Source organism: Taudactylus pleione, unplaced genomic scaffold (assembly GCF_031769625.1).
Source record: "Taudactylus pleione unplaced genomic scaffold, aTauple2 ptg000517l, whole genome shotgun sequence".
In the NCBI taxonomy this organism is placed as follows: Eukaryota; Metazoa; Chordata; class Amphibia; order Anura; family Myobatrachidae; genus Taudactylus; species Taudactylus pleione.
Genome location: NW_028284919.1, coordinates 2,582,954 through 2,596,436, shown reverse-complemented (window position 1 = coordinate 2,596,436; position 13,483 = coordinate 2,582,954). Strand labels below are relative to the sequence as shown.

Here is a 13,483-nt window from a genome sequence, read left to right as displayed (position 1 = left end):
TGACCTTTAAGCACGCCTGCGTTCGGATCTCCACTCCCCATTTTCAAGCACCTTCCCCTGTTACCACCCACATACGCCTCATTCTGTCACTCAAAATAGCAGGCACTCGCTATATAGCGTACAAACGATTTTCGGCCGCACTGACTGGTTCGCGCATGCGTACTAAAAACCGTACGCATGCGCAGATGTGCAAACATCGCTCGGAACGAGCGTACTGCCGCTAACGAGCGGCTCTGAATGAGGGCCAATATTTGTAACATTTATTAATAATTTTTTGCCTTCCATAAATGATTATAAATGTTATTTCCTATCTAGACCATACGTTCCCAAATGTGATCCTCAAAGCTCCCCATCAGTTCAGGATTTAAGCTGCATACACACACGATTTTTTGAACGATTATCGATAACGATATTGTTTATCGTTCAATCGTTGAAAAAATCTTTCACTTTCTGAGTTAAAACGATGAACGATTATCATTCATGCGCGTTCATTAACACTGACCAACTGAACGATTTTCATTAAGGGAATATGCAAAAATCGTTTGTAGTTCAAATCGTTCACTACACTTCAAAAAAACTGACAGATAATCTGACAGAAAATCGTTTATAAAATCATTCATAAAATTGTTGGTAACAAAATCGTTGTGTGTGTATGCACCTTTAGGGCTATCCATGGTTGAGCACGGGTGTTAAATTAAATTGACTGAGGTACTAATTAAGTCATCTGTGCTCAACCATGGATCTCTCTAAAACCTGAACTGTTGGGGAGCCTTGATGACCGCGTTTGGGAAACTCTGATCTATACCCTTCTGATTTGCTGTTTGTGGATTTACCGCTGACTGATGGTTACTTTATTCATTACCATCATGGTTTTATTAAATCAATTAATTAAGTTAATTAGTTAGTTTCTATTTGAATTAATCAATTGTCACTTCCATACAGACTGGTTCAGGAAAGTCAATTGGTATTTAATTTTTAAAGGGATAGACAATGGATGTGGGGGTGTTATAGTTCATTTTATTTTTATGGTACTGTATAAATTACTTTCACTTTTATTAATACAATACCACATCATTCTCTCCTGTATATCTGACTACCTTACCCTACTCAAACACAACATATTAGAGTATGAAAATTTTATTACATTATTAAGTTGTGGACAAATAGCGTTATTCCTTTTTGGCATTAAGTTCTAACACAGAATTTTGATGCTCCAGTCAGGTGTACAGGTACATACGCACGCTGATATGTCTGCAGTATGCTGGTGTAAGTGGTGTCAGTCAGGTGTACAGGTACATACGCACGCTGATATGTCTGCAGTACACTGGTGTAAGTGGTGTCAGTCAGGTGTACAGGTACATACGCACGCTGATATGTCTGCAGTACACTGGTGTAAGTGGTGTCAGTCAGGCGTACAGGTACATCCGCACGCTGATATGTCTACAGTACACTGGTGTAAGGGGTGTCAGTCAGGTGTACAGGTACATATGCACGCTGATATGTCTGCAGTACACTGGTGTAAGGGGTGTCAGTCAGGTGTACAGGTACATACGCACGCTAATATGTCTACAGTACACTGGTGTAAGTGGGGTCAGTCAGGTGTACAGGTACATACGCCCTCTGATATGTCTACAGTACACTGGTGTAAGTGGGGTCAGTCAGGTGTACAGGTACATACGCACGCTGATATGTCTTCAGTACACTGGTGTAAGTGCCACTCTTTGTATGGTGTTAGCTTTACAAAATTATTCCATCAATACATATGGATTTTTGTAAACCAAAGGCACATATGTGCTCAAATCTAAATGAGCCCCATTTGGCAATGTGGATTCAAACAAATGTATCCATTTCTGTCTACTTAATCTTTAGGGTTGGTCACCTTTATTATTTACAAAATCTTTTAAAAAATACTGCATTAATGCTCATTAATCAATGGGTTTTATTTCATGCATCACATTTGTACATTATAACAGTTTGAATTAATATTCTAATCTGGATATATAATGTACTTGAAAGGAATTGTCAGATATGCAGACCATTCAGTGATGAGGTGTACATTTTTTCCATTTTATGTAAAACTGGTTATTTGTATACATTGTGTTTGTATACAGTATGTGTCATTTCTGTGCTATTGAAATGTGGATGGTTATTAGTTATATCATTTTGGCCAGGTAAATTATCAGTAATTCTGACAGAGGAATATTTGGTAGCTGCATTACCAATCTAGCTACCTCCTTCTCACCCAGACTATGAAGTTTAAAAGATAACAGAAGGTCTCTTTATGGGGTATATTTATATTTACTAAAGTGCAAGTTTTTAGAAGTGGAGATGTTGACTATAGCAAATAGCCCATAGCACAGCGCTGGACCGAAAATGGGGGCGTGGCCTAATTGCCATAGGCCATGCCCCCTGCATGATGTTATTAGGAGGTGTGTCCACCTCCAAATAACCTCAGACAGGGGGGAGCCTCACTAGCTGGGCTTCTCCCAACCCTCTCCAGTCACTGAATGGATGCCGCACGCATGCGCGCAGCATCCATTCAGAGTCTCCGAGGTCTAGCACCGCCGCAAAGCTGCGGCAGTGGGGGGTCCCCAACCTCCCGATTTAACCACCTGTGGGCCACTTCAGCCCATGGGTGGAACAGCGGGACAGTAATGTCCCGCTGAAATTGGGATGTTGGGGAGGGGTGTGTCCTCTATGGGTGGCGCCCCTATGCGACCGCTCAAGTTGAACACCCCTAAAGCCGGCCCTGGGTAAGACACCCACTGCCGGCATTGCAGATCCGAGTGCATTCTAAGAAGCAGCATCGGGTGATCATCGGTCATGATGGTCTCAGCCATCGGCCATCTAAGTAAGCCAGACCCTGGCCTGACCACACCTACAAAGTGGGGGAGACACGCCTCAGTTTTGTAGGATGGTCCCTGACGCCTTCCCCCCAAATGCAGCAGCATGTCAATCAGACTGCGGCTTGGGGGAACTGCAAGCAATCTCACAGCGGGAGACGTGTACATGTGCAGTACAGATCCTGTGCATGTATGTGCAGGTCTCTCACAATTGGTGTTGTAAGCAAACCATCGGGGGACCCCAGCTGTTTGACGCTTTGGGCACTAGTTACACTATAAAGGGGGCACACCATTTTTTTACTTATATTTATTATCATAACCCACCATAATAGCTCAATCCATCAGCAACATGTGGGTTTTAAATCCACCACACTTAGCCAATAGATTGGATTCTCACCCTCCAAATCACTGGTAGGTAAGTAGGTAATCACTGCAGGAAAGTTTATACAATTTGCAGCAATTTCTGCCATATAAGCTTTGTCGACAGGAAGATTTTTATCATTTCTGATCATATAAGTAGCAAGAAGGAAGAGGTGAAATATATGCTGGAGTGCATTTCAGTCATTCCATGTCAAGTGGACCAGGGGTCCTCACCTGACTATCTCCAATTTTGATAGTTGTACCCACCCCCACTTTGAGGGCCATGTTTTGCTACTATTGCATTTTGTGAACTACATTTTTGTCAAACTTAGCCTGACATACAGTTTATGCCAACCTTCATGTAAGATTTTATCAAAGTTGTAGATGGTCCGGAGGGGATGATCTTCAAAATTGTTCCACTTGACCATGGAATAACCCATTTGCAACCATACAGAAGATGCACAGAAAGAAAGCAAAACATTACAGTTGAATGTACGCTTGTTTGCAGAGTGTATCTTGCAAGTTTTTGTACTTATCATTTACCATAATTAGAGATAACCTAGGTTATTTTTAATGAATTCATAACCTAGTTTTTATGTACTCATTGTAATAGTGTTCTGATGGTTTAACATCTTCTTAATTTCTTTAAGATTTTGTATGCAGACTATGGATGGTGATTGCAAGATCGCAACAAGCCTTGTAATTGCAGATAGCCATCGCAAGGTAAAGTTAATGGTTTAATCAATGATGATTATGTGGTGGGCAAGCACAGTTGATGGCAGAAACTTGCACATGTGCAAAGGTTCTGTACTGTGGACAATTGCATAATGCAAACTCTGGAAGAAGGCATGTGATGGTTGGCAACAATTGCAAAACTGGCAACGAATGGTAAAACCAATCCGTTAATGATGGCAACTTTTGAGTTCTGGTGTACATACCTAATACAGAACTCGCTCACTTCTCTTACAAGCAAGTTTTTCTTTCAACGTCTGTAATGACGTCAGCATAAGGATTCTTATATTCATTTATTTTTGTGTATGCTCCAGCTAGTAGCCAGTCTAGTGTCAGCTTAACTGAACTCTTAGGCCTCCATAGTTAGTTCCCAATGCACCATGGGTAGTGGATAGTGGAGTACTCCATTTTAGTTTTCACATGCTCAGCAGAGGTGTATTTATTCCTCCCCTCATAACAGCATCGATTTTGAGATCTACTGGCAGGTTACTCAGTTATATTTTCATGTTGTTTACATTACATCCGTTTATATTGTAATTGCATTGATTAGGTTACAGTTTCACCATAGAATTCGCTATTAAATCATACTACTACAATAATCACCATTCATCAGATCTTTACATCTAGATTGGATTATCGAAAAGTAGAAGTGGTTATGTTGATTGTCTAATTATATAAACCAAAGAGAAGCACATTGTGAGGACAGAACCAGCTAACCTACCCAAATAATTGACCCAACTACCCAGCTCTTTGTATTTAATATCATTCTGGAGAAACAAAACAGGTGAGGTGAAGGATAAGTATCTGCAAAATTGAGGGGATCCCATCACGGGACTCTTGCAGTGCTAATATTGGGGTAGGAGAGACCCACAGAATTTGACAGCAAAAAAAAAATAAAAAACATTCAGATTCATCTAGACCCTTTTTTTGTGTGTCTGGTGTATGTTTGCTTTTGTTTGTTTGTTTGCTTGGTGTGTGTTGTTTGTATTCTTACCTATCCACGTTTTGCCAGTAGGAAATATCTGATTCCAAAGAGTAAGGTAATACAATTTTATGTTCTCTGTCAAGTTTAATGTGAAGTGTCCTTTCACAAATGAGTCAGCACATCCCTACAAAATATATAAGCACTATAGAAAAAGATCAAAGGCTGCATCAAGCAATCATTATCTATCAAACAAACAGCTCATCCATTAAATTAGTAGAGACAGAAAATGAACTGTGTAATGAGGAAGCAGCAGGTAGGAAACATGCATAAAGGACATATAAATCATCTGACATATACAGTACAAAACCTGCCAAAGTAAGATAGATCATTTGACATGTAGTAATGTGCTTACACAATAGAAGAAACAACTGGCAGCGTACAAAACTACCATTCTAAGAAGTGGCTGCAGGAGAAAAGTAAACACAATGAGTGTCACAATGACAGTGAATGTCATCGTACAGACTGAAAATGAAGGTCATAGAGGTCTAATTAAATGCAGAGCGGCTGCAAAAGAAGAGATATTCAGATGGCAAAAAAAAACATTTATACCGAGTGAACTAATGAAATAAGAGAAAAAGAATAAAAAGAAAGCTATTCAAACAAATCCATAAGCTCGGAGGCTCAGCCAAGATATCAAAAAAGATAACATCTGAAAAATTAAAACTATACAGAAAGAGACGGGAAAACGGGAAATGCTGTACAACAGCAAACAGAAAATTGAAAAGATTAATGCTACAGAGGAAAAAAAATAAAATAAAAAAATAATTTTTATATATATATATATATATATACAGACACACATATACATAAACACACACATACAGTGTGTATATATATATATATATATATATATAGTCACATATACACACACATATATTCTCTCTCTCTCTCTCTCTATCTATCTATATATATATATATATATATATATATACATATTTTTTCTCTTTCTCTGTCTCTCTCTGGGGGAGATGTACTAAGCTCTCGGAAGTGATAAATTAGAAAGTGATAAACTCAGCTCCTAAAGCTGGGTACACGCTAGATGATCAGCAAACAATGCGTCGTCCAGATTTCCCTTGAACTCCCAGACAAACAATATAGTGCATACACACTGTGCAATCTGCCAAACAATATGTCGTTCCCCTGCCGCATCCAAATGCATGGAGTCATCAGTCAGATCCTCCGATTGAGCAGCATGTACAGCAGATCTGAAGACGGACGACACCGCGGGAGTGCACATAGTGTGTACACACTTGACGATTTGAGCGATTTGTCGTTCTGATCTGTAGGAATCAGAATATCGTCTGTGTGCCCAGCTTAAGAGGTCTATTTACTAAGCTGTGTTAGGAGATAAAGTGAAAGGAGTTAAGGTACTACCAGCCAATCAGCTCCTGACTGCCATATCACAGCTGCGTTTGAAAAATGACAGGAGCCGATTGGTTGGTAGTTTATACACACACATATATTCTCTCTCTCTCCCCACAAATATATATACACACTCTCACTCTCTCTCTCTTTCATGTTTGTGTGTGTGTATATATATATATATATATATATATATTATATATATATATATATATATATATATGGCTTAAAGTGACCCTGGAGAGGTGGTGGAACTGCCTACTCCCCACCCCCTCGCTAGTCTGATAGGCCAAAACAAGAGTGAAAACTGTTCTTTACACCGCCACACACACTGTTGTGTATAGGAAACGGTAAAGTGAATGCCGGGAGGCCGCCTAGGCCTTGGGCAGAAGCTTTGGGGGCTATGACAGTGTGATATGCATTAGATGCTTTTTTATCACTCCTGCTGTTAGATCACTTAAAAGAAAAAAAATGTTCTATATCATTAGTTTTATTTTTCTGCAGTGCCTCTCAGTTTTTTTAATGGGGTCCCCACAAACTAGTCTATCGCTTGGATGCCCAATGTTTTTTTGCAACCCCTATGTATTGCCTTCACTTGATTCTTTCCTTACCTATATGCAGGTTTCTCTGAAGAAATTGAGCCTCCCTAGGCAGACAGTGAGTGTCTCTCAGTCTGTGGGACTTCTGTGCAGGGACTTGGTAGAGGTGGAACTAGTTCCACCTACCATCATTATAGGATGACTGAACTCAGTTCCACCCCACTCCTGCCCACTTTAACCCCTGAATATATACATATATATATATATATATATATATATATACAGTCAGGTCCATAAATATTGGGACATTGACAGAATTTTCAGATTTTGGCCTCTATTCACCACCACAATGGCTTTGAAATGAAACAAACAGGATTTGATTTAACTGCAGACTTTCAGATTTAATTTGAGGGTAATATCATCCAAATCAGGTGAACGGTGTAGGAATTACAACGGTTTCTATATGTGCCTCCCACTTTTTAAGGGACCAAAAATAATGGGACAAACTAAACAATCCTAAATCTAACATTCACTTTTTAATACTTTGTTGCAAATCCTTTGCAGGCAATTACAGCCTGAAGTCTGAAACGCATAGACATCACCAGACGCTGGGTTTCATCCCTGGTGATGCTCTGCCAGGCCTCTACTGCAAATGTCTTCAGTTCCTGCTTGTTCTTGGGGCATTTTCCCTTCAGTTTTGTCTTCATCAGGTGAAATGCATGCTCAATCGGATTCAGGTCAGGGGATTGACTTGGCCATTGCATAACATTCCACTTTTTAGCCTTAAAAAACTCTTTGGTTGCTTTTGCAGTATGCTTCGGGTCATTGTCCATCTGCACTGTGAAGCGCCATCCAATGAGTTCTGAAGCATTTGACTGAATATGAGCATATAATATTGCCCGAAACACTTCAGAATTCATTCTGCTGCTTTTGTCAGCAGTCACATCATCAATAAATACAAGGGAAACAGTTCCATTGGCAGCCATACATGCCCACGCCATGACACTACCACCACCATGCTTCACTGATGAGGTGGTATGTTTTGGATCATGAGCAGTTCCTTTCCTTCTCTTCTCTTCCCATCACTCTGGTACAAGTTGATCTTAGTCTCATCTGTCCATAGGATGTTGTTCCAGAACTGTAATGGCTTTTTTAGATGTTGTTTGGCAAACTCTAATCTGGTCTTCCTGTTTTTGTGGCTCACCAATGGTTTGATTCTTGTGGTGAACCCTCTATATTCACTCTTGTGAACTCTTCTCTTCATTGTTGACTTTGACACATATACATCTACCTCCTGGAGAGTGTTCTTGATTTGCCCAACTCTCGTGAAGGGGTTTTTCTTCACCAGGGAAATAATTCTTCTGTTATCCACCACGGTTGTTTTCCATGGTCTTCCGGATCTTTTGGTGTTGCTGAGCTCTCCGGTGCATTCTTTCTTTTTAAGAATGTTCCAAACAGTTGATTTGGGCACACCTAATGTTTTTGCTATCTCTCTGATGGGTTTGTTTTGATTTTTCAGCCTCATGATGGCTTGCTTCACTGATAGTGACAGCTCTTTGGATCTCATATTGAGAGTCGACAGCAACTGATTCCAAATGCAAATGTCACACCTAGAATCAACTCCAGACCTTTTACCTGCTTAAGTGATAATGAAATAATGAGGAAATAGCCCACACCTGTCCATGAAATAGCTTTTGAGTTGATAGTCCCATTACTTTTGGCCCCTTAAAAAATGGGAGGCACATATTGAAACTGTTGTAATTCCTACACCGTTCACCCGATTTGGATGTAATTACCCTCAAATTAAATCTGAAAGTCTGCAGTTAAAGCACATCTTGTTTGTTTCATTTGAAAACCATTGTGGTGGTGAATAGAGGCCAAAATTTGAAAATTCTGTCAATGTCCCAATATTTATGGACCTAACTGTAATATATATATATATATATATATATATATATATAGTTAATGGCACTGTGCAGGTGTATGGTAATACTGTATGTACAGAATATAGGGTTGCTAAAGAACAGAAGTGGATAAATCTTAGATACAACCAAGATGAATTTAGCACAGTAGGTATAGAAAGGAAAGGATGTGCTGAAAAGGAACGTAAAGATTAATGATCACAATGTGTGATTAAATGTATCATACTTTGTACTTTATTACAGCTATTTAATGGATAAGTTCACTTTACTGCTCAGTGGTAAATGATTATTACAAAGGTAAATTAGAACGTCGTCTAAATGGCTGTATATGATAACCTGTTAACAAATAGCTACAGACAGTTTATGTGACAGTGTGACAAAAAAATGCTTACACACACACACACACACACACACACATCCATTGTATGGCTTTTAATGCACTTTCTTTATAAGCCCCATATCCTCCATCCAATCAGATCATGGCAAGAAGTGTGGTACTTATCAGAGGTTGTCACGGCCAGGGTATTTCAGCATGGCGCTAGGCGAGTGTTACCTGTGAGGTCATTGTGGCACGGGCTGTCTGGTGGCAGAGCTGGTGTCTGGCGGGGGGCTTTTGCTGCGCGCGTTGTCGTGCGGGCCTGTTGTCACTCTGCGCTGGTAAGGCCTGGCGGCGTCTCCGTTCCATTTGGCATGGGCGCCGCCATCTTGCCTTCTGACCATGTGATGCGGCTGGCCAATCCTGGTGAGTCACATGTTCCCTCCGGACAGTAACAGCACGGCATGGGGTATTTAGGAAGGGTCAGTGCCTTCCTTCTTTGCCAGTGCAACATGTATCTCAGCCTAGCTGAGAGGGAGTTCTCTGTGCTTTCCTGTTCCTGTGAATTCGCTGTCTGCCAGTCTGCCTGTCAGCTCCTAGCTCCCACTGGACTACCCCGCTTCCTCCATCACCCTTGCCCATACCTGAGTGCCTGAGCCAGCTGACATCCTGCGCTTCAGTTCACTACCTGCAAACCTGGCTTGTTTATTTTCAGTTCACTATCTGCAAACCTGGCTTGATTATTTTCAGTTTCACTACCTGCACACCTGGACAGCTCTAATTGTTTCTACTTGGACATTAACCCTTTTGCTCCCACCACAGAACTCTTGTGCACATTTATATATTCCTGGACTTTTATTTACTGCCACATTATATGTCTACTCAAGCACTTATTAAAGATCCTAGTTTTATTTTCAAATCTGCTTCTGTGATCGCTCCTGCTACCACCCCGGGTCCACAAACAACCCAGAACATCACAGAGGTGGCCTGGTTGCCTCTATTGCTACTATCTCCTAGATCAGTGGGCCTCAATCCCAGTTCAAAAGTACCCCAACAAATCTGTCCTGTCTGTGGGAGCAGGTGACAAGCTACAGAAGTCAGGGGCTACACACGCCTGCATGTAAGTTGTCACTCCCTGCAGGGCCGCAACTAGGGGGGGGCTAGAGGTGCACGTGCACCGGGTGCTGGAATGCAGGGGTGAAAAAGGGCTGACTCACGGTGGCTTGGGGGCTGCAGATTCAGAAAACGGCCATCCAAAAATGTCCGCCGCCGAGGAGGAGACAGATGCTAGAGGTCCTTACTGGACCTCTAGTGTCTGTCTCCTCCTTGGCGGCGGACATTTTTGGATGGCCATTTTCAGAGTATTCCATGCGGACTAGCCCTCCGCATGGACTCTGCTAAAAACGGCCATCCAAAAATGGCTGCCGCCAAGAAGGAGACAGACACTAGAGGTCCTACTGGACCTCTAGTGTCTGTTAGGCCAGTGCAAGTGCCGGGAGAAGATGCTGAAAGCTGTATCTTCTCCCGTGAAACCCCCTGGCAACGAGCATAAACCCCATGGCAACGAGCATAAACCCCATAGCAACGAGCATTAACCCCATAGCAATGAGCATGAAACCCCCTGGCAACAAGCATGAAACCCCCTGGCAATGAGCATGAAACCCCTGACAACGAGCAGGTAATTTTAAAGTAATTAAAAGCCTTACTGTGGGGCATAAAATGGTGTTGGGCAAATATGTAAGTGGCACTTTGGTATTAGGCATTATAGTGTGTGGCATAATGTGTAATGGGCGTTATGGTGTGTGGAATAATGTAAGTCACTATACCAGGGATGTTTGACTAGTGTACTGCCTTATGGAGGAGCAAGGACAATATGCAGGTACGGGAAGGGAGGGGGCGCAAAATTAGTGCCTTGCACCGGGTGACAGATATCCTAGTTTCGGCCCTGCTCCCTGTTACCTCCCAAAATGGTTGCAGACTGTCAATCAAACTGCGTCTAGAGCCACACTGCTACCGCCGGCGCAGGACCATCGTGGCACATGAGCAGTACGGCAAAACATTTCTCAATCAGGCCCATTATATAAGTAGCACTTTAACTAAACCCTGCGCCTCCATGCGCTACAGCCCTATTTGCATTTATGGTGTATGCACATTTATTTAATAACTTTAATCCCAATAATCATGGACTACTGTGTTAGAGAAATTAATTGAATGGTATTTTAATTAAACAGCTATATTATCATTTTTACAAATCAGCAGTTATTTGTATGTGTGTTAGACATCTATCATCGTCCTGGCTCATCATATCTGTGTCTAGATGCTCTGCTTGAGTCCTTCATCTTCTATCCTGTAAAATATACAGACTCATTCTGGGAAATTATAACATCCCTATTGTTTAATCAGATTCCTCCTCTGCTTTAAAATGACTCATCTTAACCATCTCCTGTAGATTTTCGTTTTCTCTATAGATTTGTCTATTTTGCCCACACATGAAAATTTCATACTATATTATCTACTTCCCTTTTGTTCTATGTCAAACCGCAACAGATCACTCTTCCCTCTACAATTCGTATTCATCATACAACCTCTTAATTACATTTGATTACATCTGATTACCCATAACTAAGTCTGGCCTCTTACATTCAAAGTAATTATAGTCTATTAACATGCAACATCAGCATTATCCCCTATATGTTCCCTTTCCTCTCCTAACCTTGCCATAGGCTGGCTAAGGCACCCATGCCAACCCCCATCTTAGAGGTTTCTCTAAAGCTGCCAATCTCTGAAGTCTTTCTTCTAGTACTATATGTAATTCAAAAACGGCTTCTCTTCTTTCTGTTTACCACTCTATTGTGCTGTATGGTGTGGTGTGCCAATGACCTAATGCTATCATCCTCCCCTATCACCACTTCCCACTCCCATCTCTGAGCTGTTCCTCCTGTACCTATACTCTGGAATGCACTACCTCAAAAAATCAGAAAAATCTTTAAGCATCTCTTCAGGGATGCTTATTTAAATTTATATGTAGCCAGTGATAGTGAGAACCTTAATCGGCGCTAATTGAGGGATGGTGGTGTGCGCAAACAGGTGGAATATAAACCAAAAAGAGTCTGGAATTTCAGACTAAGTTTAGCAACACACCACAAGCATGAAGCCTTTTAGGTAGAGTAATTCATTTAAATTTACACCACTGGCCCCACTATAGCAGATCCACCCACATGCATTTATGTCCTTTAATATGAAGTGTAGCCCCAGGGTATGTGCCTCACAGCACTGAGGTCGTGGGTTCGATACCCACGACAGCCAGCCCTAACTGCAGGGTTGCCTACCCTCCCGATTTGGGCTGGAGTTCCCGATAAACCGGTGCAGCTCCCGCCCCCCGGAAAGGCAGGCAAGCCTCCCACTTGCCGCCGATCCCCCGTCTCCCCCCCATCAGTACCTGTTAAAGCCCTGCAGCTGGGGGGCGCTGACGCGATTTGCGTAATTTTGGCCCCGCCACCTGCTTCACAATGCCTGTTTTTTTGGCATTGTGTAGCGGGGTCGGGGCCAAAATGACACAATCGTGTGGCCCCGCCCCCTGTCGCACCCGCAAACTGCCCTCAGCCCACCCGGCCATGCCCACTCTTGCCGGCCATGCCCCCTGTTCTGCCGATCTGGCTGCTCCCTCCCGGAAGGAGCAGCCAGATAGTCGTCAAGTATGCCTAACTGTGTGGAGTATGTAGATTCTCCCTGTGCTTGCGTGGGTTTCCTCTGGGTGCTCCGGTTTCCTCCCACACTTCAAAAATATACTGCTAGGTTAATTGGTTCCTAACTAAAATATACCCTAGCATGTATGTGTGTGAGCATGTGGTAGGGAATATAGATAGTAAGCTCCACTAGGTCAGGGGCTTACTGTATGTGAATGGCCAAATTTGCTGTGAAATATGTGTGTACTATATAAATAATCGGTAATAATAATAAACCTCGTAGACTCTGTGTGGGCGATTCAATTGTTTACACAGCGGCTATTTGTTAGGGCACCTGACGGAGCAATTCAATTGTTGCTCCGTTTCCATTTCTACTCGCACCCTCAGCAGTGTGTGAGCAAAAATGTGGGATAAACCTGTGGTTAAGGCACCCTAGCCAGCACTTTTGGCTAAACCTGGTCTAATAGGGCATGAAGACGGCGATAATTGAAGGGCGGCCAGAACAATTGGATTGCAACATTGGGCGCCCATTAATTATTGCTGCCCACACAACAATTGAATCGCCCCATGTGTTATATAACTGTAATCTCAATGGTAATTAATGCAATTAAAAGTATATTTTGTATCTAAAAAGCGATTTAACATGTTCAAAAACAACAATTAACTGCACAGAACAGTTTTTCAACAATTTTTTAGTTGTAATAATTTTGGGCCCAATACAGCACTGCTGAAAGATAA

The 13,483-nt window shown here is 41.9% G+C and overlaps 1 protein-coding gene across 1 annotated transcript in view; it reads right to left on the bottom strand.

Annotated features, from left to right (window-relative positions):
- DPP6 (dipeptidyl peptidase like 6) overlaps positions 1 to 13,483 on the bottom strand; it is a 587,423-nt gene that overhangs the window by 349,760 nt on the left and 224,180 nt on the right. The window lies entirely within an intron of this gene.